The sequence below is a fragment of the Carlito syrichta genome, unplaced genomic scaffold (assembly GCF_000164805.1).
Source record: "Carlito syrichta isolate Samal-C Ts95f unplaced genomic scaffold, Tarsius_syrichta-2.0.1 Scaffold108683, whole genome shotgun sequence".
Classification (NCBI taxonomy): domain Eukaryota; kingdom Metazoa; phylum Chordata; class Mammalia; order Primates; family Tarsiidae; genus Carlito; species Carlito syrichta.
In genome coordinates, this window is record NW_007052779.1 from 129,730 (window position 1) to 151,321 (window position 21,592).

Genomic DNA, 21,592 nt, shown 5'->3' on the forward strand with positions numbered 1-21,592 from the left:
GTGGATTGGAAACATCTGACAGGTCTCTTGCAGGAAAAACCTTTCCCCTGTTGAAATGGTGGTTTGGTAACTCCATTTTGTAGTAGTTCTTCTGTTTTGTCTTCCAGTTCCCTTTCTCACCCCTCTTCCATGAGATTGCTCTAATCTTTCCAGTAGGCCATAAATCATGTCCTGTGATTTATGGCTTTTTCTTTCCCTCCCCTGGAGGACTATAACATTTCTAAAACAGTTCTGTCATGCTATGTAATTTACACGTTCCCCCACCCGCAGTTTAACGATCTGTACCTTGAAAAATCTCCTTTGTTCCCTACCCAGAACCAAAACTCTGTAACCTTATGATTTTTTTGCCCTATAAACCCCTTGTTTGCTGCAGTTGGGGTCAAGAGTTTCTTTCTGGCATGAGCCTGCTCTCAACGGCCAGCAATAAAGGACTAAAATTTTGACTCTCAGTGTGTTGGTGACTTCTTACTCATGGTGCAGCTATAACATTCCAAAGCCATAGAAATGATAAGACTAACTTTTTGCTAAGGAGCTTGTGGATTGGAAACATCTGACAGATCTCTTGCAGGAAAAACCTTTCCCCTTGTATCCTCCCATCTAACCCACCAACAAGGCAGCAATCATGTGACTAACCCGCCCATCTACCTGCTATCACCTGACATCAGTACCATCACTTATCTGCCCCTTCATGATGACATAGAACAGACCACCACCTAATCACCTTAATGACCTTCCCCCATCAAAGGGAAAGATTAAAAGGACTCAACCATAAGCAAACCAGCCACCACTGCCTTGCTAAGCTATGGTGTGGCCATGTGCTCTTGGAGCTATGGCCAGGCCATGATTCCTGACTTTGGCTCCCCGCCCCTACCTTGGGAAGGTGAATTTCTTCTTTCTCTAATTTACTTTCTAAATAAACTTTATTTTCCTATCTAACGTCTGTGTAATCCTTTGCATCTTTCTTTTGGCACTGAATCGCACACCAAACATCCACACCCCTGGTGGGTCTCAGTTAACATTCTAGATACCCTCACTGGGAGTGTGACTTTCTGGAGGTCCCTACTGGGAATGTGACCTAACATTTTTGGAGGTCCCACTGAGATCTAACAGGTACCATACCCTAAACCTCACCACCCACAAGTCAGCACTTAGCTCAGATTATCTCCCAGACAAAATTAAGCTCTTTCTGACTTCCCAAAACACAAGGCTAGCTCCAAAGAGTCATATAATATGTGTTGGTGAATATTTTGAGTCCTCCCCAAGTCTTTAGAATAAAAAGAATGTCAATTTCCTGACTGATAATTTACCCACAAAATAGCAACAGGATATCAATCACTAGCCTCTCATATAGAATTGCATGTATCACCAAAACATCTTTATGAGATAGATAAGGCAAGGCCAGATTCACCACAGGCAAATTATACAAAACCTTTATAAAGTAGATCAGGAAAAGTAGAATGATGCCAGCTTCTGTAAGTTATGTTTCAAATCAGTAATCACTCCCTGAGATCTACAACATGCCAGCACACAGCTGAAGGTCAAGACTGGGAGACATGAAAAAAAGAATGTTCAAAGCTTGTGGAAAGTACTATCAAAGAAGTTTGTGCAAAGACTATGGGAGGCCAGAAGAGAGAGATTCATCGACCCTGAAAGAGCTGAGGATGGCTTCATGGCACAAGTGACATCTAAGTAAGTGTTGGGATGCATCAGCACTTACCAGGCAAGACTCGGGGAGAAGGTGACAAATGTCAGGCACAGGAGAAAGCCTGGGGGTTGCAGCATGGGGGCTCTTGGTGGGGGTGGGAGGAAGGCTCTGAGCCTGAAGTTTGGAATGCATCCTATAGACAACAGGGAGCAAACTTGTGTGACTTTTAAAACAGGATGTCATATAATAAGTATCTAGAAATATCCGGCAGACGTGTGGAAATCAAAAGGGAAGAAATGGGTGAGGAAAGAGGCAGGCAAGCTTTAGCTTTCCTTCAGAAAATGTGCAAATCATCCCTGTAGGTGTTGTTTCGTCACCTGGAAGTAGCCTTGAGGCATTCTGGGGATTCATACCCTATCTGTAAAGTCTGCATTTCAATACCCACTACATGGAACTTGATTTAGGACAACTGATGTTGCAGAGGAAATTGTCCTGTTTTTAGCTCAGTCATTATTTGCCCATCAAACACTCTAAAACAAGATGCAATGGTTCTATTTGCAAATATTCTGTATTGAATTCTTCAGTTTCTCAAGATCCTGAGTTTCTAACACCATTCTTGATTATTTTAAAGTCACAATTTCTGTAGCAACTATTTTCATATTATCAGACAAGGTATTTGTTAACCTCTTCCAATGACAGAAAAAATGTCTAAAGGAACTTGTCTTTGATCCTGTAAACTGCAGCAACAGAGTCAGAGCTGAATTTTTGAAGCTCAGAGTACCAAGTCCACGTTGGAGTATGAGGAAATATGGCGACCAAAGCTGCTTCCCTTAAAATGAATTTTAGAAAATCTAGAACTCTATTCCTTATTCTCTTCTAGAGCTATAAAACTGCTTCCTTATCTTTAGACTTTCTTATTTTTCCAGGAAGAATGAGTGAACTGATCTGCAGTTTCTCCTTACCCCTGAAGAAAGACCAATTGCTCCAAAGGCATTATGAACCCTCTTCTATTTTAAATGACATCTCCCTATAAAGTCAAAATAGACCCATTGAGTCCTTCAGCTCAACTGTCATAGAAAAAAAAAGATGCATCAGAATCAAGCCTTTTGAGGGGAAGGACTGCCTGCTGAGCTTTCTTTTCAGTCTGGAAAACAAGAGATTTCCTGTCAGACAATGAGAACACACACAAAGAGGACAGTGTCCCCTTGTCTCCTAGCACCATCAGACCCGCTGTCATATCCGGTTTTCTTGTCTGTCTTCCCATCCACATCTCAAGTGAGGTCTGAGTCTCATTAATCTCCACTGGCAGCGTCTGTAACGGTGGTTGACTCACAGTCATAAGGATGGCTAATATTAAACGAGGGCCCACTCCACAATGGGCACTGGGCTGGTTACTTCTGAGAGACGTGGCATTACTTGATTTACCTGACAACCCTATTTATATATGGAAAGGGTTATGATCTCACATCTACATATGGAAAACTGAAACTCAGAAGGTTTAATCAACTTGCTCAAAATTACCTATATAGAAAGAGTCAGCAAAGTTTTCAGCTCCGTCTTAAGACTCCAACCCTCTGCCCATTCTACTGATCACTGGTCCCTCCAACAGGGAGAACTGGGCTGAGCAAGGGCTTCAGCTCTTGAGTGAATTCTCCAAAGTGCAAGTAAGTGTGTGTGGACTGATTCACTTGGCAAAATTACATTTCAAAGCAAGTGGCAGTGTCCAAATGCAAATTTCCATTTGACTGCACTATAAAGTCAGAAAAATAGTTCCCTAGGAAAAAAAGTCCTCTGGTAGACCAAGGTGGAAACTTGATAGAATAGCAGTTATGATTCCTAGCATGAGCAGCATCTGGGAGCCTTTTAAAGTTTCAGAATCGGCCGGGCTCGGTGGCTCAGCCTATAATTCCAGCACTTCGGGAGGCCAAGGCGAGTGGATTGCCTGAGCCTGCAGATTTGAGACCCACCTGGGCAACTTGGCAAGATCTTGTCTCTACAATAAATCAAAAATGAGCAGGGCGTGGTAGTGCACCCCTGTAGTTCTGGCTACTCGGATGGCTGAAGGGGAAGGATCACAGGAATCCAGCAGGTCAAGGCTGCGGTGGCCAGGAGTGTGCTACTGCCCTCCAGTCTGGGCGACAGAGTGAGACTCCAACTCCAAAAAAATAAAAATTAAAAAAAATAAAGTTTCAGAATCTCAGGTTTTGCTCTACTGGAATGGAAGCTGCATTTTTAAAAGATCAGATGATTCATGTGTGCATTACAGTTTTAAAAACACGACCCTCATCTTTATAAACCTTTATAGCACTTCGCCCAATTATCCTCATATTGTCTTAACCATCTCACCTCTTGCCTAAGTTTCAATCTTTCTTTGCAAGATTTCCACAATTTCACCCTCGCCAACTGGTATGCCTCCCTAAATATGATTGACAGAATGAATACTCACAACCAAGCTCAGAGTTACAATCTAACCACAATGTACTTGAGTAGATTGGTATCCATATGTTAAATTAGCAACTTAATCCAGTGGGTCTAAACCCTGGATGCACATGAGAATCACTTGGGGAAACTTTTAGAACATACTAATGTGCAAGTTCTACCCAAGTCCACTTGTATCAGATTCTAGTGGGCAATAAGGTCAAATGCCTAGCCTAACCTATCAATTATAGTGTCCTGTGCATAGTAGATGCCCAATAAATGCTTGATGAATCAATCAATTATATCTGAAATCCCATTATTTACTTAGAGGGACATTTAATGTCACTGAAAATCCAGAGCTTTTATTCAAATGACTTATTTAGTTGGAGTTTTACTCTCCCTAATTTGATCATAAAGCCAATTATCTTGTCTCTCTCTAAAATACCATGCATTTAAGTGAGCAAATATGGACTGCCAGGCATTACATTTATAAGCAGCTCATGACAGTGATTGGCCAGTAGCAGGAACGAGGGGCAGACAGGAGAAACCAGTAGGGTTGGATTCTGATCAGAGCTGCATTTATGGTTTAAAAGTCTCTAAGTGTTCCCCAAGGCAGCTGTGACCCTGTAAAATAGCATGGCAGCTTCCAGAAGTTTCTCCCTGTGGCATGTGGTAAGTGGGTTCCACTGATGGCCCAATAATGCTTTCTGGGCATCCAAGTCCCTTGCAATGTGACTTTATAATGTAACAATATAGAGAGGTAGAGTTTCCTCCCTATATTTTGTATCTGGTACTTGTCTAATAAAATGTTTTGGAAGTGATGGTGGACCTGTTCTAAGCCTAGGCCTCAGGAGGCCTTGAGCATTCCTATTCTATTCTTTTGGAACCCTTTTCGGCCATGCAAACAAGTCTACACTAGCCTGTGGGAGGATAGGAGCCACTTGAAAGAGACATCAGACATTCTAATGGAGCTTGTAAGAGCCTAGCCAAGATCAGCAGAGCTGCACATGCAACCCACAGCTGAACAAAGTCACATAAGTCATCCAAACTAAGACCAGAAGAGGCACTTAGCTGTGTGCAGACACTAAGCAATAAGAAGCATGTCTTGTTTTACAGCTAAATTTTGGAGTAGTTGACCCCACTGGGCCAAGGCAAATGACTGATGGGCCAGTTTCTTTAAGGTAAGAATGGTTTAACTTGGTGATGAGGGCCATCTTCCTGGTCCACTCACGAGAAAATTTATCTCCATAAAAACCAGTCATGTCTTACCTGAGGATTTATAGTATGAATGCATAAATGTATTGCTTACCAGTTAAGATATAGGATTCTTTTTATCATTATCTTGCCAGTTGAGCACAAAGCAAAGAACAGCCAGTCTATCCTATTATTAACCATCTGTCATATTAACTGTTATTGACTATTAAGTTGAATTAACTTTGGTACTCTGATCAATTTTCAGTCAATCTACCAGGCTAAGTACAAAGACTCCATCAATAGAATCTCCATGATGCTTTGCAAACACATGCAAAGCAGTCAATTCTGCCCAACTCATAAGAAAATGATGAGAAGTATTTCCCCTAATAAGTAGAACTCATAAGCCTTCAATAGCTCCAGTCTAGCCCTAAGCAAATCCTTGAGGTTCTTCCCTGGAGTATTCTGTAGACCCCCACAAGGTTGGAAACACATAGCCAGATATGACAGACCTGATGGTGCTAGGAGACAAGGGGATGCTGCCCTCTTCTTGTGAGTTCGAGATGGAAGAGAAGCAAAAAGTATCAGCCTGGGAAAAGGGCAAAAGAGCAACCCAAGACAAGCCACCAAGCACTCTTGGGTCTTAGCAGGAGGAAAGAGTAACTTGAAATCGAAGGTTTAAATTGTCAGTCATTATACTGGACTACATATATTAATCACAGATGGGAGGATTCTTATTACCTAAAAGTGACCTTAAAAGTCATGGAACTGCCCTAGATTTTCTTTTCTTTTCTGAGTCGAAGTCTCACTCTGTCGCCCAGGCTGGAGTGCAGTAGCACGCACGCTCACGGTCACTCCAGTGTCGGCCTGCTGGGCTCTGGCGATCCTTCTGCCTCAGTCTTCCAAGTAGCTGGAACTATAGGCACATGCTACCACGCACGGCTAGTTTTTGATTTATTGTAGAGACAAGATCTCACCAAGTTGCCTGGGTTGCTCTTGAACGTGCTGGCTCAAGCAATCCACTCGCTTCGGCCTCCCAAAGTGCTGGGATTACAGGCTGAGCCACCGAGCCCAGCCACAATTTCTACAGCAATGGAGGAAGAACTAGATCTACCCAAGGAAGTGAAAGATTGTGCTCTGCTCATACCACTCGAGGCTGAGTTCTTCATTATGACTTTATAAGCATTTGGTGCTAACTCCAGGTACACAAACCTGCTGCAGCCAAAAATCCATGGAGCGAAAGCAAGTCTAGAAAATAGACCAAAAAATAAATAGACAAAAAAACCAAACATCTCTATATACATAAGGAACATTTTGTCCTCCTGCTACTTCACAAGCTTCTTCTATAGTCCTTCAGACCAATTCTGAAGTAGTGACTGGGGTGGGTGACTGGACCCCACTGCACCTCAGTTTCCTGTGAAGAGTAGTAATAATACCATGGCTATTGAAGGGTTTTTAATAATTTCCTATGGCTGCTGTAATAAATGACCTCAAATGTGATGGCTTCAAACAGCAGAAATTTATTTTCTCACAGTTCCAAAGGCCAGAAGTCTGAAATCAGTTTCACTGGACCAAAATAAAGGTGTCCACAGGACCACATTTCCTCTGGACGCTCTGGGGGACAGTCTGCTCCCTGCTTTGTTCATCTTCTAACAGTCACCAGCATTCCTTGCCTTGTGGCTGTGTCACTCTAATCTGTGCCACTATGGCCACATTGCCTATTTCTCTTCTGTCTACTAAAATCTCCTTTGCCTCCCTCTTATAAGGATACATGTGATTGCACTTAGGGCCTGCTCTTTTTTTTTTTTTTTTAAGTTGGAGTCTCACTCTTGTCACTCAGGCTGGAGTGCAGTGGCACGCTCACGGCCACCGCTGCCTTGACCTGCTGGGCTCCGGCGATCCTTCTGCCTCAGCCTTCCAAGTAACTGGAACTACAGATTCATGCCACCACACCTGGCTAGTTTTTATGATTTATTGTGGAGACAAGTTCTCACCAAGTTGCCCAGGCTGGTCTTGAACCCCCGGGCTCAGTCAATCCTTTTATAATCCCTGGACCCACTTTTATAATCCAATAATCTCCCCCATCACACATCCTTAATTTAATCTTTTGCCATATGAGATAATATTCAGCAAAATATTATATATATATAAAATATTATATATATAAAATAATAATATTTTTTCGTGTAAGGTAACATCACAGTTTCCAGGGATTAGAATGTCTTTTTATGGGGGTGGGAAGGGTAGCATCATTCATCCTACCACAGATACTGAGGGAATTAAAGAATGCATTTAAGGTGGGGTTTACACCTAATGAATAATCTGAGGCACAGGGCGGTTAAGTCACTTCCTTAAGGTTCCACAGCTACATAGTAGGTGAGTCAGGTTTTGAAAAAGCTGAGCCTCCTTCTGACTAGTCACAGCTTTGCATTCTACCATACACGGTGACAAATGGCATTAGGATCCTTTATTTGCTGGAGCTATTTTCAAGTTTTATTCAAGCATATTGCAATGGTTTCTTCAAGAAAATCTCTGGAGTCTTCTAGAAAGACATGAAAGAAAGAAGTTTCCAAGGAACTCAACATGCTAGAGTTCTCATCCATTTCTGCTCCAGTATTATTGAGAGACCTCACAGACCAAAGAATAAAACATGGAATTTCTTTTCTGGAAGGGAAGGTGCTGGAGATACAATAAAACAACACCAAGCAGTGGTCACAAAAGTCTAGCTGTAGAGAGTTCTCAGTGAGCACCTCTTTGAGCAGAATCATGTCCAATCACGAAATTACGGAGCAGAAGAGCCAGCCAGTGCTTGTTACCAGCCTCTCTATTACCTAGGTGTAGACAGAGCTTATTATGGGTCCCTGTGTTGATGTGGGGTCTAAGCGTTTGCTTCACGACACTCACACACAATTTACCGAGAGAGGTTTATTAGTCAGGTTTGACTGGCCAGGGCCACCCATTAGACTCACAGGTCTCTAGGCGAGGGCCCCACGTTGCAGCAAGGGCCTTTCTTGAAAGCCCACCTAATTCACAAGGCCGTTATAATTTAAATTCGAACAACACAAAGCCCACCAGAAGAAGGGCTTGCCCACCACAATTCAAACAGAGAAAAGCCTGCCAGAATTTGAAAGGGGCTTATCGCATGACACTTACACACTGCCAGCAGGGGATACAGAAGCAGAAAAAGCTGGTTAACTTATCTAACATAGCCACTTGGGGTTTCCAAGTAGGGCGTTCTTTCCCGGGTTTCCAAGAATTACTAAGTTTTAGGGGAGAGGTCACAGCACACGGCTTCAGCATACTTAATATATGAGGTTATAGTTTGATTACATTTCACATAATTCATCACACTTAATATATAAGACTTCACACAGGTTTCACACAATTCATCACCTCTTACATTTCCCCCTTTGAGTTGTTTTTAGAGTCAAATCACTGACGCTTCGTATAGGGGCCTGGCTTGGGTTCTTAGTATTAAGTTTGTGGGCATTAACCTGTGCTTTATGTAATTTAGAAGGGTTTTAATCACGCCCTACGATTACACATATTAGAACTAAGAGCAGAGGTTCTGCAATGGCTGAGACCAAGGTTTGTGAGCCAGGGAGACCAGGAAAATAAGGATTGATACCAGTTTTTTGAGGCCTGTATTTTTTGCTTTCTGCGTTTAATACTTTCTCTGACTAGGGCAAGAGTTTCTTGGATTATTCCTGATTTGTTGGCATAAAAGCAACAGGTTTCCCCTGGAAACCTTCTTTCATGAAGAGGAGGTCCAGCTCCCTTTTATTTTGGAGCACTACTTCAGTAAATGAGTTTACCTGTTGTTCTAGCTGGGATATGTTAGTTTTAAGATTTTGGAAGCTGGGCTCGGTGGCTCAGCCTATAATCCTGCGCTTTGGGAGGCTGAGGTGAGTGGATTGCCTGAGCCTGCGGGTACGAGACCCACCCGGACAACTTGGCGAGATCTCATCTCTACAATAAATCAAAAATTAGCTGGGCATGGTATCGCGCACCTGTAGTTCCAGCTACTTGGAAGGCTGAGGCGGAAGGATCGCCGGAGCCCAGCAGGTCGAGGCTGCGGTGGCCGGGAGCGGCCACTGCACTCCAGTCTGGGTGACAGAGTGAGACTCCAACTCAAAAAAAAAAAAAAAAAGATTTTGGAGATTCGTGTTAACATGTATGCTTAGCTCTCTAAGATTTTGGCTTCCTGCAGTTAGGGCTGCTACACCCAAAGCCGTTGATCCTGCAATTCCTAACCCTACAAGGAGGGGCACCAAGACGGGGACTCGTTTAGTCCCAGTAGGGGTTAGAAGTTCAAGTTGCTCCCGCCCTGCAGGCCCTTCAACAATATATACCTGGGGAAATATGTGTACTAGAATGCAAAGTTCTAAACTGTCTTGGAGGAACTTCATGGCAACACACGGAGTTATGCCTCGTGTTCAGGCAAACTAGGTAGTGGGGGATGCAACAGCTGTACAGAGGCTTCCAGGAGGGCTAAACTGGGAGACATTTATTTTAGTAGAGGCCATGCCGGTTTTTCGGTATGGGGAGCTTTCTATATTATAGGATGAAGTATGGAGGCAGGTTTCTTGGCCTTGGAGATTTCCTAAGGTGAGGGCCGGATCTTCACCCCAAGGACATAATCCCCAAAACTGGGCAGTGGTATAGTTGAGAATGCGTATGTGCTTCTCAGCATTAACTATTGAGGAATTGACAGCTAATCCTACATAATACCGGGGACGGGGGTCTAGGCATAACCAACAGTCCCTTGCCAAGTTAGGGCGTGTAGCGGTAGCAAGCTGGTGAACTGCTGACAACATGGAAAGGAAGTGACTTACACTTCCGGGTAGGACAATGGGGAGAGCAACATTTGGTTTTCCAGGTTTTGGAGTAATTATACCTACCTGGGTAGAATTGGCTGACTTGGATTTTTTCTGAGTGGTTCGGGAGCTCGTGGCATTGGCAGGAAGAAATTATGGTTAGGACCTACGGGGGTATGGACATGGGGTATAACCTTTTTCTGTATAGTGAATCTCATTCCGGGACCCACTGCCAAGGCATCCAATCTGAAGCGCCATGTTTTCCCTGACTGCCATTTGTCCCGTTGCAGAACAGTAATTTTTAGTGGATTGCAAGTTCTAATTTATTTGCAAGGGGAAACAGGCTTCTGTTTATGAAGGCTTGTGAAGGCTTGTTAGTTCCCCAGGTGGCTATAGTTACACAGCCTCATGATGCACAGTGGAACTGCTGCCATTGGTGGCCGTGGTTGGGACCAGCAGCCAGGCAGGCATAGAAGTTCCACTTTGTAAGCTGTTTTTCTGCTTTTAAATTGTTAGCACTCCATCCCCATGTTAAACTAGGTTACAATTCCCAAAGGTCAAAGTTAAAGACTGGTTGCCCATTTCCATAATAAGAAGAGATTACAGTTCTAGTTTCAGCATTTGTTAGGTCCCAGGAATATTTTCCTGGGGCATAGTGATGAGCTTCATAATGGGGAAGGTTTAAAAGAATAAGGAGGGCTATGGGCCCCCCTGAGAGGGCGGGACACAGTTGTCTCCAGTTACACGATGGACCTAGGGAATCAGGACCCACAAAAGTCTTATCTTTAGTGGATCTTCTCTGGCGGCTGGCTTGATGACCTTCCATTTCATTGGCAGTTCCTCGCTGGTCTCGGCAGGGGGGTTCTGCCTTTTTTAGTTGGGAATGATGGATCCAGGGATGGATACCGGTGACCTTTACTGCCGTTGGGGTAGTCAAGATTACTACATGTAGGCCTTTCTATTTTGGGGTTAGAGCCTTGGTTTTGTGCCGTTTGACTCATAGTTGGTTTCCGGGTTGGTATGGGTGAGGATTTACCAGACCTGGTTTTTGGAAGACGGCTCATATGGTCTGTTACTGAGTTTAATACTTTCTGAAGTGACTGAAGTAAATTATGCTTAGACAGTTCTAGCACTTTTTCTAAGCCTACTGTTGGAAGTAGAGGCGGGGGCTGCCCGAAAAGGATTTCAAAGGGGGTTAGGCCCTTGATGTAGGGGGCACATCTTGCCCTCAGGAGGGCATAGGGAAGGAGCGTCACCCATCCTTCGCCGGTCTCTAGGGTTAATTTGGTTAAGGTCTCCTTAAGCGTTCAATTCATTCTTTCTACCTGTCCTGAACTTTGAGGATGATAAGCACGGTGTAATTTCCAATTTATCCCCAGAACCTTTGCTATACCTTCCAGACAAAGGCCAGACCATATTTCGGGATGAGATAGGGAGACCATATTTCGGGATGATGTCGTTTGAAAGCTTTTTAACTGTTACAGATGCAGTTTCTGCTTTTGTAGGAATTGCTTCAACTCATCCCGAGAAAGTGTCTACCAAGACTAACAAGTATTTATATCCATAATGCCCTGGCCTTACCTCTGTAAAATCTATTTCCCAATGTCTCCCAGGGGTTAATTTCTGGGGTCGGGCCCCTTGGGTGGATACACTGACCTTAGTAGTGTTAGTCTGCTGGCAGGGTATGCAGTTTTGGAAGAGTTCCTGGGCCAGCTGGTCCAGGTGGGGCAAGTAGAACTCCTTTCTGATAAGTTCAGTTGGTTTGGTTTTTCCCAGATGAGTGCCTCCATGAAGTTGTTGTAAGAGCTTGTGTCTCAGGGCTTGGGGAAGGAAGGTCCTTCCGTCTTGGAGCTGTATCCATTTATCTAGCTTCGTGGTCGCATTTAGTTTTTGTGGCGCACAGAAATCTTCGTCTGTGTAAACCAGCGGCTCATATAGTACCGGAGAAGGAAGTGTCAGCAGGCAGACAGCGCAGTGGCAGGCCACCTCTTTGGCCATTTGATCCGCTTTCCTGTTGTCAACCGCCTCATTTGAGTCCCCTTGCTGGTGGCCTAGGCAGTGTATAACAGCCACCTTTGTTGGGGCCCAAACTGCCGCCAAGAGGTTTAGAATTTCCTCCCTGTTTTTTACAGTTTTCCCTTCAGCGGTAAGCAGTCCCCTTTCCTTGTAGATTGTTCCATGTACATGCACAGTTGCAAAGATACCTGCTATCAATATAAATGTTAACAGTCTTTCCTGCACCTGGCTTTTAGGGCTTCAGTTAAGGCGTTTAATTCTGCCTTTTGGGCTGAGGTCCCGTGGGGAGGGGCTCGGCCCATATTGTGTCCTGTAGCGTTACCACCGCTGACCCCGCGTACCTGGTTCCATTCTCTATAAAGCTACTACCGTCTGTGTAGAGGGTTAAGTCTGGTTCTGGTCAGGAAACATCTGTTAGGTCTGGGCCGGCTTCTGGAGGAAATCAGTGAGCTTGATGCAGTCATGGGTGCCGCATGTTGCTGCCGGCAGTAAGGTGGCAGTGTTTTGGCTGGCAGTACGCTGGAACATGATGTATGGCTGGTTGAGAAGTAAAGTCTGATAATGGGTGGGTTGGGCGTTGGAAATCCATTTAGCTGGGGCCCCTCGGAGAAGGGCTTCTATTGCATGTGTGGCTGTGATAGGTCCTGTCCTAGTGTTAACTTGTCTAAGTCTTTTATCAGCATAGCCACAGCGGCAATGCTTCGTAGGCAGGTTGGCCATCCTGGCACAACTGGGTCTAGTTTTTTTGATAAGTATGCCACTGGCCCATTCCAAGGCCCAAGTTTTTGGGTTAGGACCCCCTGGGAGACTCTCTGGTTCTCATCTACAAAGAGGTGGAAAGGCTTTTCGAGATTTGGTAGGGCCAATGCTAGAGCTGAAATTAAGACTTTCATCAAGGTTTGGAAGGCTTTCTCCCTCTCTGGGGTCCATTGGAATTCTTTTTCTGGGCCCTTAGTGAGCTCATATAAGGGCTTAGCGATTTCAGCAAATCGCAGAATCCAGAGCCTGCAGTATCCTGCTGCTCCCAGGAATTCCCTGACCTGCTTTTTTGTTCCTAGGACCGGGATGTTGACCACAGCCTGGACATGCTGACTCGATAGAGCCCTCTTACCTCCCTGAAGGACGTACCCAAAGTAGGTAGCTGCAGTAGTGCAGAGCTGGGCTTTCTTTGTCAACACTCGGTACCCCAGCATTTCCAATTCCCTCAGGAGGTCTCTGGTGGCCCATAGACAGTCTTCATTTGTTTTGGCAGCAATGAGTAGGTCATCTACATACCGCAACATGGTTACCTGAGGGTTGCTCCTCCAGAAGAACAGCAGGTCTTCTTGGAGGGCTTCACTGAACAGTGTGGGAGAGTTCTTAAATCCTTGCTGGAGCTGTGTCCATGTGAGCTGGCCATGTTGTCCCGTCTCTGGATCTGCCCATTCAAAGCAAACAGGAGTTGGCTCTGTTTGGCCAACGGGATGCTGAAAAAGGCATCTTTGAGATCTAAAACAGTGTAGACCTGTCACTCAGAAGGAAGCTTAGTTAAGAGAGTGCACAGATTTGGGACTGTTGGGTGGATGTCCTCCATTCTCTTGTTGACTTCCCACTGTACTGGACGGCAGTCCCCTGTACCAGCTTTTCTTACTGGAAGCAACAGCGTGTTCCAAGGTGATTGACAGGGCACCAGAATATCAGCCTCCTGGAGGCAGCGGATATATCTAACTATGCCTTTTTGTGCTTCTTGGGATATAGGGTACTGACGAACCCAGATAAGCTTGCCTGACTTTTTAGGTGCACCACCACTGGGGGGGCGGTGACTTGCCAGCCCCAGTGGGTTAGTTTCGGCCCAAACACTGGGGAGCTGGCACCAAAGCTGGGTTAGGAGCTCTGAGTCCATCTTAGGTGATGGAGGTGGCTTACCTTCTGCCAACAGATACTCGTCTCGGAGAGGCACTATTACGAGGATCTTGGTTGGTTCTTTTAAATCCACTGCCGCTGTAGTTTCCTGAAACCCTATATTTGCTTTGAGTTTATGCAGAAGGTCTTGCCCCAAGAGCGGGTATGGGAAGTCAGGTATTACCAGGAATGAGTGAGTTACCTCTCCTTTTCCTAGATTCACAGTTCTTTCAGGGGTATAGTTGAGTTCCAGTTACCCTCTATACCAGAGTATACTTATCTTGGAGAGAACCATTATATATTTTGAGAACTGAATGCTCTGCCCCCTGTGTCCACCAAGAAGTGGACAGTGTTACCCCCTACCATAAGTTCAGCCCTGGGCTCCGGGGGATTTTTCTTCCTGTACCCTTTCCTCTGCGTTCCCCTGTCTGCTGTATCGGCAGAGTCCTTTCCAAAGCTGCAACCATTACTTTAGCTAGTTTCTTTGCCTGTCTATCCTCAGAAGAATCTCTGCTATTATAAACCTTTTGGGCTACCTCAGTTAATTCTGACAAACTTTTTCCTTCAAACCCTTCAATTTTCTGCATCTTCTTTCTGATATCAGGGGCCGACTGGGAGACAAAGGCTATGACCAATGCCTTCTGATTTTCTGGGGCTTCTGGATCTATCAGAGAATATGTCCAGTAACCCTCCATGAGGCACTCCAGAAAAGCGGTGGGAGATTCCTGTGGTCCCTGAGTAACCTTGCTTACCTTAGACAGATTTGTAGGGTGCCTTGCGGCAGCCCGGAAACCCCCCAATAGAGTCTGGCAATAGGCGGTGGACACTCCCTACCGTGATCAGTGTTGAGATCCTAGTCCGGCCTGTCAGAGGGGAAGATACGCTCCAGACGTGCATGCTCAGTTGGTCGACCGTCAGGTCCCAGGGTTAGCTTTCTTGCTTCCTGCCGAATTTGCTCCCTCTCTTCCACGGTGAAGAGGACCTGGAGAAGCTCTGGCAGTCATCCCATGTAGGCTGGTGCATATAGAAAACAGTTTCTAAGAGAGAAATAAGGTTTTGGGGTCTTTCAGTGAATGGCGGGTTTTGTTGCTTACAATTGTACAAATCACTGGTAGACAAAGGGACATAGACCATGAAAGACTGGGCTCCCATCCCCTCCACATTCATCCCCATGGCTTGCCACAGAGGAAGGATGACCAGGGTTTCCCCGCGGTCTCGGAGGTTGAGTCCAGACTTGTTGGCTGGTGGGGGGCTGTTAGACCCTCTATGGAAGGCAGAGGGAGAGTGGGATAGAGGGACTGGTAAGAGGAACCACTCCTAATATGTGCTGGACTAAAGATTTCTCATTCTCCCTGTCCCTGTCCCACCGCAGGATATGGTGGTGGAGTCTCGTCATCCTCCAGCGGAGGCGGGAGGACTGGAGGCTTAGCTTTAGTAGTTTCCTGTAAGCCTAAAACATGAAGAGGGTTAGATTCAGCCTTCCTCATCCATGACGGCTGCTGTAGGACAAGGTAGTACCAAGCAGTGATGTGTGGGATCTGGTTCGGGTGGTCAGTAGATGATCCATTGAACTTTCTCTATTGCTGAGGGGTTAAAAGTTCCTTCTGATGGCCAATTACTGTTTGCAAGATTTGGCCATTCAGAAGAACAGAGAGTAGTTAGCTTATTCCTAAATACCTGATCTTCTGTTTGCTGTGCAGCATTTTGGAAATCTTTAAAATGATGCAAGACCAGTTCTGGGGGGGGTGTTTGGCCGAGAGCCTGACTGCCCCATGACATCAACAACAATAAGAGCAATAGAAGGCACGACAGTTACAAACACAAAGCACAATGAGACAAAGACAAGGACCGGCCTGATTGCCCGAGGGCAGACCCAAAACAGGGGACCCTGGTGACGTCTCACCGGGACCCTGGACTCAGGAAGTAACGCTGCGTTCAGCTTCCCTGGAAGTCCAAACAGACATGCACACATACAGAACAGGAACCTGGTGTACCTCTCTGAGGACTCCAGAGGCATTATGAGTCTGCCAGGGATGGCGAACACTGAGCCCGCCCAGTAGTCGGCCACCTGAGAGTCCATTCCAGGCCCGTCCAACAGCCAGCTGCTCCAGTGCTAACAAACGTCACAGGTATATAGGCTAGCAGGCTCACAAGACCAGTTGGCGTAAAGGACCATGTCAAGCACTCGATTCCCAGCCAGCACACCAAATGATGTGGGGTCTGAGCGTTTGATTCACGGTGCCCACACACAATTTACCAAGAGAGAGGTTTATTAGGTTCAACTGGCCAGGGCCACCCACCAGACTCGCAGGTCTCTAGACGAGGGCCCCACACTGTGGCAGGGGCCTTTCTTAAATAGGCAAAAACCTGCCTAATTCACAAGGCCATTATAATTTAAATTCGAACAGCACAGAGCCCTCCAGAAGAGGGGCTTGCCCACCACAATTCAAACAGAGAAAAGCCCACCAGAATTTGAAAGGGTCTTATCGCACGACACTTACACACTGCCAGCGGGGGTTACAGAAGCAGAAAAAGCTGGTTAACTTATCCAACATAGCCACTTGGGGTTTCCAAGTAGGACGTTCTTTCCAGGGTTTCCAAGAATTACTAAGTTTTAGGGGAGAGGTCACAGCACACGGTTTCAGCATACTTAATATAGGAGGTTATAGTTTCATTACATTTCACATAATTCATCACACAATATATAAGTTTTCACACACGTTTCACACAGTCCATCACCTCTTACAGTGTCTGGGAGGTGCAAGCCATAGTCTGGATTGAAAGAAGCAGGGAGGATTAGCCCAACACTGGTGAACAATGAGGGTAAGAGTCAGCATTTGGAGAAGTTCCCAAGCTATCCTGTTACCAAGACTTCTGCAATGCAGGAACACAGGCATTGAGTTCATGTAGATATTGGATCTGGGACAGGGAAAATTGGAAGAGAAAAGACCTAGGGGCACAGGAGAGCTATGAAGTGAGAATCAGCTCCTGGTGGGCCACCTCTCTGGGGACCAGGGGACAAGGTAAGAAAATGGATGGCCTGGGATGGTTAACATTCACAGAACGTTATAGGGATTTCTGCATCACTATCAGCGTGGGAAGCTGAATTTCCATGGCAGTCTAAGAAAAGTCAAAGGAAGTTTAGATAACTTGAGAAGATCTTGTCTTAGGCATCATGAGATCAGCAGGTTTTGCAAACTGCACTTATTTTAAAACCAGTGGCTGTCAACATGCTAAATGCTAAAAATATGTCTGTCCCCTTCTCCATTTTATAGACCTGAAAATATTGAAGTTACAAGAATGTTTCCACCTCTGCCACCCACTTAGTGTCAGTTCAAAGGTGAAACAGTGTTAATTAGCCATTTTCAAATGATCTTGACTTTCTTCTGCCTTCTTCCAAATTCAGGGATCCAAAATCTGTTAAAGATGAACTTGCCTCTCCCCCCCACTCCCCAAAATTGTCAGCTAATTATATCCTTGAGTTGAGCAAACTTTGTTTGCTTTCCTCTTCCTGGAATCAAAAAATTCACTCTTTCCCTTTCTGAGGTGCAGAAGGGGATAGTGACTCTTTCTGGATTTTCCACTCAGGCCTGACTTCTGCAGTCTCCAGACTAACTTTCTATCAAAAAAGAGAATCCTTTACTTTCATTGATTTTGTTGATTTTGCACAGATTCAGCCCAACACTGAAAGTGAACGCAAGGAAACTGACCTTCACACACACAACCAAAAGTGTGTTTAACAACAGAAAATACAAAAACAATGGAAAATATCTGAGCTGACTCAGACAAACAGTTCTCCCCTCAATTCTGAGTTCACTGTTTATGGCTCCAAGGTCCTGCTCCTTGGAGGCCCCTGTTTCTTTATTATCCCATTTTCCATGTCAGTTTTTAGTGTAAAGTAACATGGCAGCTAACCTTATAATGTTTTCAGGTCAGAATGATGTTACCTTTCAACTGCCACCTTGGGTTTTTCTATTTGTTTGTTTGTTTGTTTGTTTGTTTGTTTGTTTGTTGAGACTGGGTCTTACTCTGTCACCCAGCCTGTAGTGCAGTGGCACGATCATAGCTCACTGCAGCCTTGAACTGCTGGGCGCAGGCGATCTTCCTGCCTCAGCCTCCCAAGTAGCTGAGACTACAGGCATACACCACCACGCTTGGCTAATTTTTTATTTTTGTAGAGTCAAGATCTGGTTATGTTTTTATTATTATAGAGTCAGAATCTGGCTATGTTGCCAGACTGATCTCAAACTCCTGACATCAAGCCATCTTTCTTCCTGGGCCTCCCAAAGTGCTAGGATTATAGAAGCCATCCACCATACCCAGTCCCACATTGGGATTTTGATACAGACACTTCAGTCTGAAGACAAGGCCCACTTAGCATTTCAATCCAACCCATGATCATAAATGGCAAAAATAATCCTTCTGCTTGCCTACACTGACTAAGGTGACTGCTTGTTGAACACTTCTGGGAAGGATTCTGAGGCTACAAACTGGTTCAGTGGGAAAGAACACCATACCGATCTGTAAGAGCCTGGCAGTTCAATCCCATTCAAAATGGAGTCACCTTAACATCAGCAACCCTTGATCAAGTGCATCCTGGCCTGCCGCACACAGTTCTGGATACTCATCTGTGGTCAATCTCCTGTGATTTCAGACAGTATCTCTTTGCTTTACTTCCTCCTGCAGGAAAACAGTCTGTTGACAGTAATCCCTCTCAGGGGCACTTGAAGATGAATGGGCTACTTTGAAAGCACATAGAGCACTTGGAAGGAGAAGCACTCCATAAATACCAAGCAATAGTACTGTTATTGTCTGGATTGCCTCACTAAAGAAACAGGTCTCCCAGGTCATTGGAGTTCTTTGACTGGATGTCAGTTTCTGTGAGGTATAAATAAATTGCTACCACAGGAGGCTAAGACAAATTGACCAATAAGAATACTTTATAGGTTTAATCTATAATTGAAGAGTTTGACATGCTCTGGTAGCATCATCTGGTCAAATCTCTGACATGCAAACAGAGCACAGGACTGGAGGATGTGATCTCATCTGGTCAAATCTCTGACATGCAAACCGAGCACAGGACTAGAGGATGTGATCTTCTCAAGCACAGACCAGAGATGACCTCTACTCTCTTGCCGTGAGACTGGTAGAGTCTGGAGCTGTGCCCCATGCCTCTCTGGACCGCCATTCCCTTGGTCACTACACTGTTCTCAGTCTCCTGAGCCAGTCATGCTTCCAAGGAGCAGAGTCAAGGGGCTTATCAAAAGATAATCCCAGGGTTCATTTTACCTCAAAGCAGCAGATGTAGGGGCTTCTGTAGCTGGCACCCTGAACAGGAAGCAAATATCGGCAATGGCCTAACACATAGACATATATACAAGACGGATGTGTATGTGTGTATGCGTGTGTGCATGCGCACATATTTCTTTTTCTTTTTTTTATTCTTTCTTTTTTAGAGACAGAGTCTCACTCTGTCATCTCCTAGGCTGGAGTACAGTGTTGCAATCACAGCTCACAGTAGCCTCGAACTCCTGGGTTCAAGTGATACTACTGCCTCCTGAGTAGCTAGGACTACAAGTACACACCACCACACTCGGATAAGTTTTGAATCTTGTGTAGAGATAGGTCTCACTATGTTTCCCAGGCTGGTCTCAAACTCCTAGCCTCAAGCAATCCTCCAGCCTCAGCTTCCCAAAGTGCTGGAGTTGTGTGTGTGTGGAGTGTGTGTGTGTGTGTGTGTGTGTGTGTGTGTGCGCGCACGCGTGTGTGTATGTATCAATCACAGGCTTTGCAGAGAATAAAGAATAGAAACAAAACTATCTTGAAAAGACTGTGTCATTAACACAGTGACGAGAATGGAAAGCATATATATAATGCAGCCTCGACTGGATAATGACAGAGAACCCTGGAGTTGGCGAGATGAAACCCAAGTTCTTGTCAGCTCTGCTGCCCAGGCAGCCTGAAGACAGGTCATTTGGCTCCGCATCTCTTCACTGGGATAGGAAAACATTGGACTAGGTGATCTCCATAGTTCTTCCAGTTCCAATTCTGTAATTTTTTAAAAAATAACTTACTTTCATTGTGAAAGCAATATGTCATAAAAATTAAAACCAAAAAATTGAAAGAACATGGAAAACCCCCACAATTTGGGAATATATGTTTAAGATTTCTTTCCTTCCCTCCCTTTTCTTCCTTCCTTCTCCTTTCTCTCTCTCTCCCACACACACTCTATAGTTTTTTGGTTAAAAAATGTATTTTTTTAGCAATATACTATGAATGTATTTCATTAGCAACAAATGTTCTAGTATCTAGCTGATACTAATGGATATATGGATATATCCTTATTTATTTATTTAGCTGAAAGGCTTTATTGTTTCTGTTAGTCTGTGGCTTAAGAGAGGACCCCGGAGTGTTTTTAAAAAGTGCTCTGTGATTCTTTGATTCTACTTTTAGATACTAGACAAGGTGGTACCCGTGAGCAAAATCTATAGCAATCTGAAATCCATGGGACCTCTGTTTACTTCGGAAGGTGTTTAGCCACAGTAGGTGGGCATTTCTAGGTGTCAGGGCCACCTGAGGGAAAGTGCTGAAGCAGCCTTCTTCAGGAGGAGGCATCTGCTCTAATGTCTCACTCAGCTTTGGACTCTGTAAGGCAGGAGGGCAAACCCATCCAGACACTGTCCAGGATGAAGGTGAACAAATGGGTCAACCTTTGCACCTTCTAACAGGACCACAAACCAGAGAAACCTGGAGTACCTAAAGTTTTACTAGCATAAATAAGAAACTTGGTTACTGAGTACACTGGAGCCCCTTGGAGGAAAGAGCTCCCCTCTGCACGCACTTTCTGCTAGTGGAATTAAATAGCAGGAGTTGGCTTTGCAGATGCCGCCGCCTTGAGCCTCTTCCCATCAGCCATTGTCAACCCCACCGTGTTCTTCGACATCAACGTCCACAGCGAGCCCTTGGGCCACATCTCCTTCGAGCTGTTCCAAAGACAGCAGAAAACTTTCATGCTCTGAGCACTGGAGAGAAAGGATTCGGTTATAAGCGTTCCTGCCTTCACAGAATAATTCCAGGGTTTATGTGCCAGGGTGGTGACTTTACACACCATAATGGCACTGGCGGCAAGTCCATCTATGGGGAGAAATTTGATGATGAGAACTTCATCTTGAAACATACCGGTCCCGGCATCTTGTCCATGGCAAATGCTGGACCCAACACAAACGGTTCCCAATTTTTCATCTGCACTACTAAGACTGAATGATTGGATGGCAAGCATGTGGTTTTTGGCAAGGTGAAAGAGGGCATGATTGCTGTGCAAGCCATGGAGGGCTTTGGGTCCAAGAATGGCAAGACCAGCAAGAAGATCACCATTGCTAACTGTGGGCAACTCTCATAAATTTGACTTGTTTTATCTTAAGCTACCAGATCATTCCTTCTGTAGCTCAGGCGAGCACTCCCTCAATCCCATTTGCTCACAGTATCCCTATAATCTTTGTGCTCTCGCTACAATTCTTTGGGTTCCATATTTTCCTTATTCCCTTCCATGTCTAGTTGGATTGCAGAGAAATAAAAACTAAATAACAACAACAACAACTACTAAAAAAATAGCAGGAGTTCCCCT

The 21,592-nt window shown here is 45.0% G+C and overlaps 1 pseudogene; it reads left to right on the forward strand.

Moving 5' to 3' along the window:
• LOC110596518 overlaps positions 1 to 21,367 on the forward strand; it is a 71,973-nt pseudogene extending 50,606 nt beyond the window's left edge.
• Positions 21,368 to 21,592: the final 225 nt, after the last annotated feature.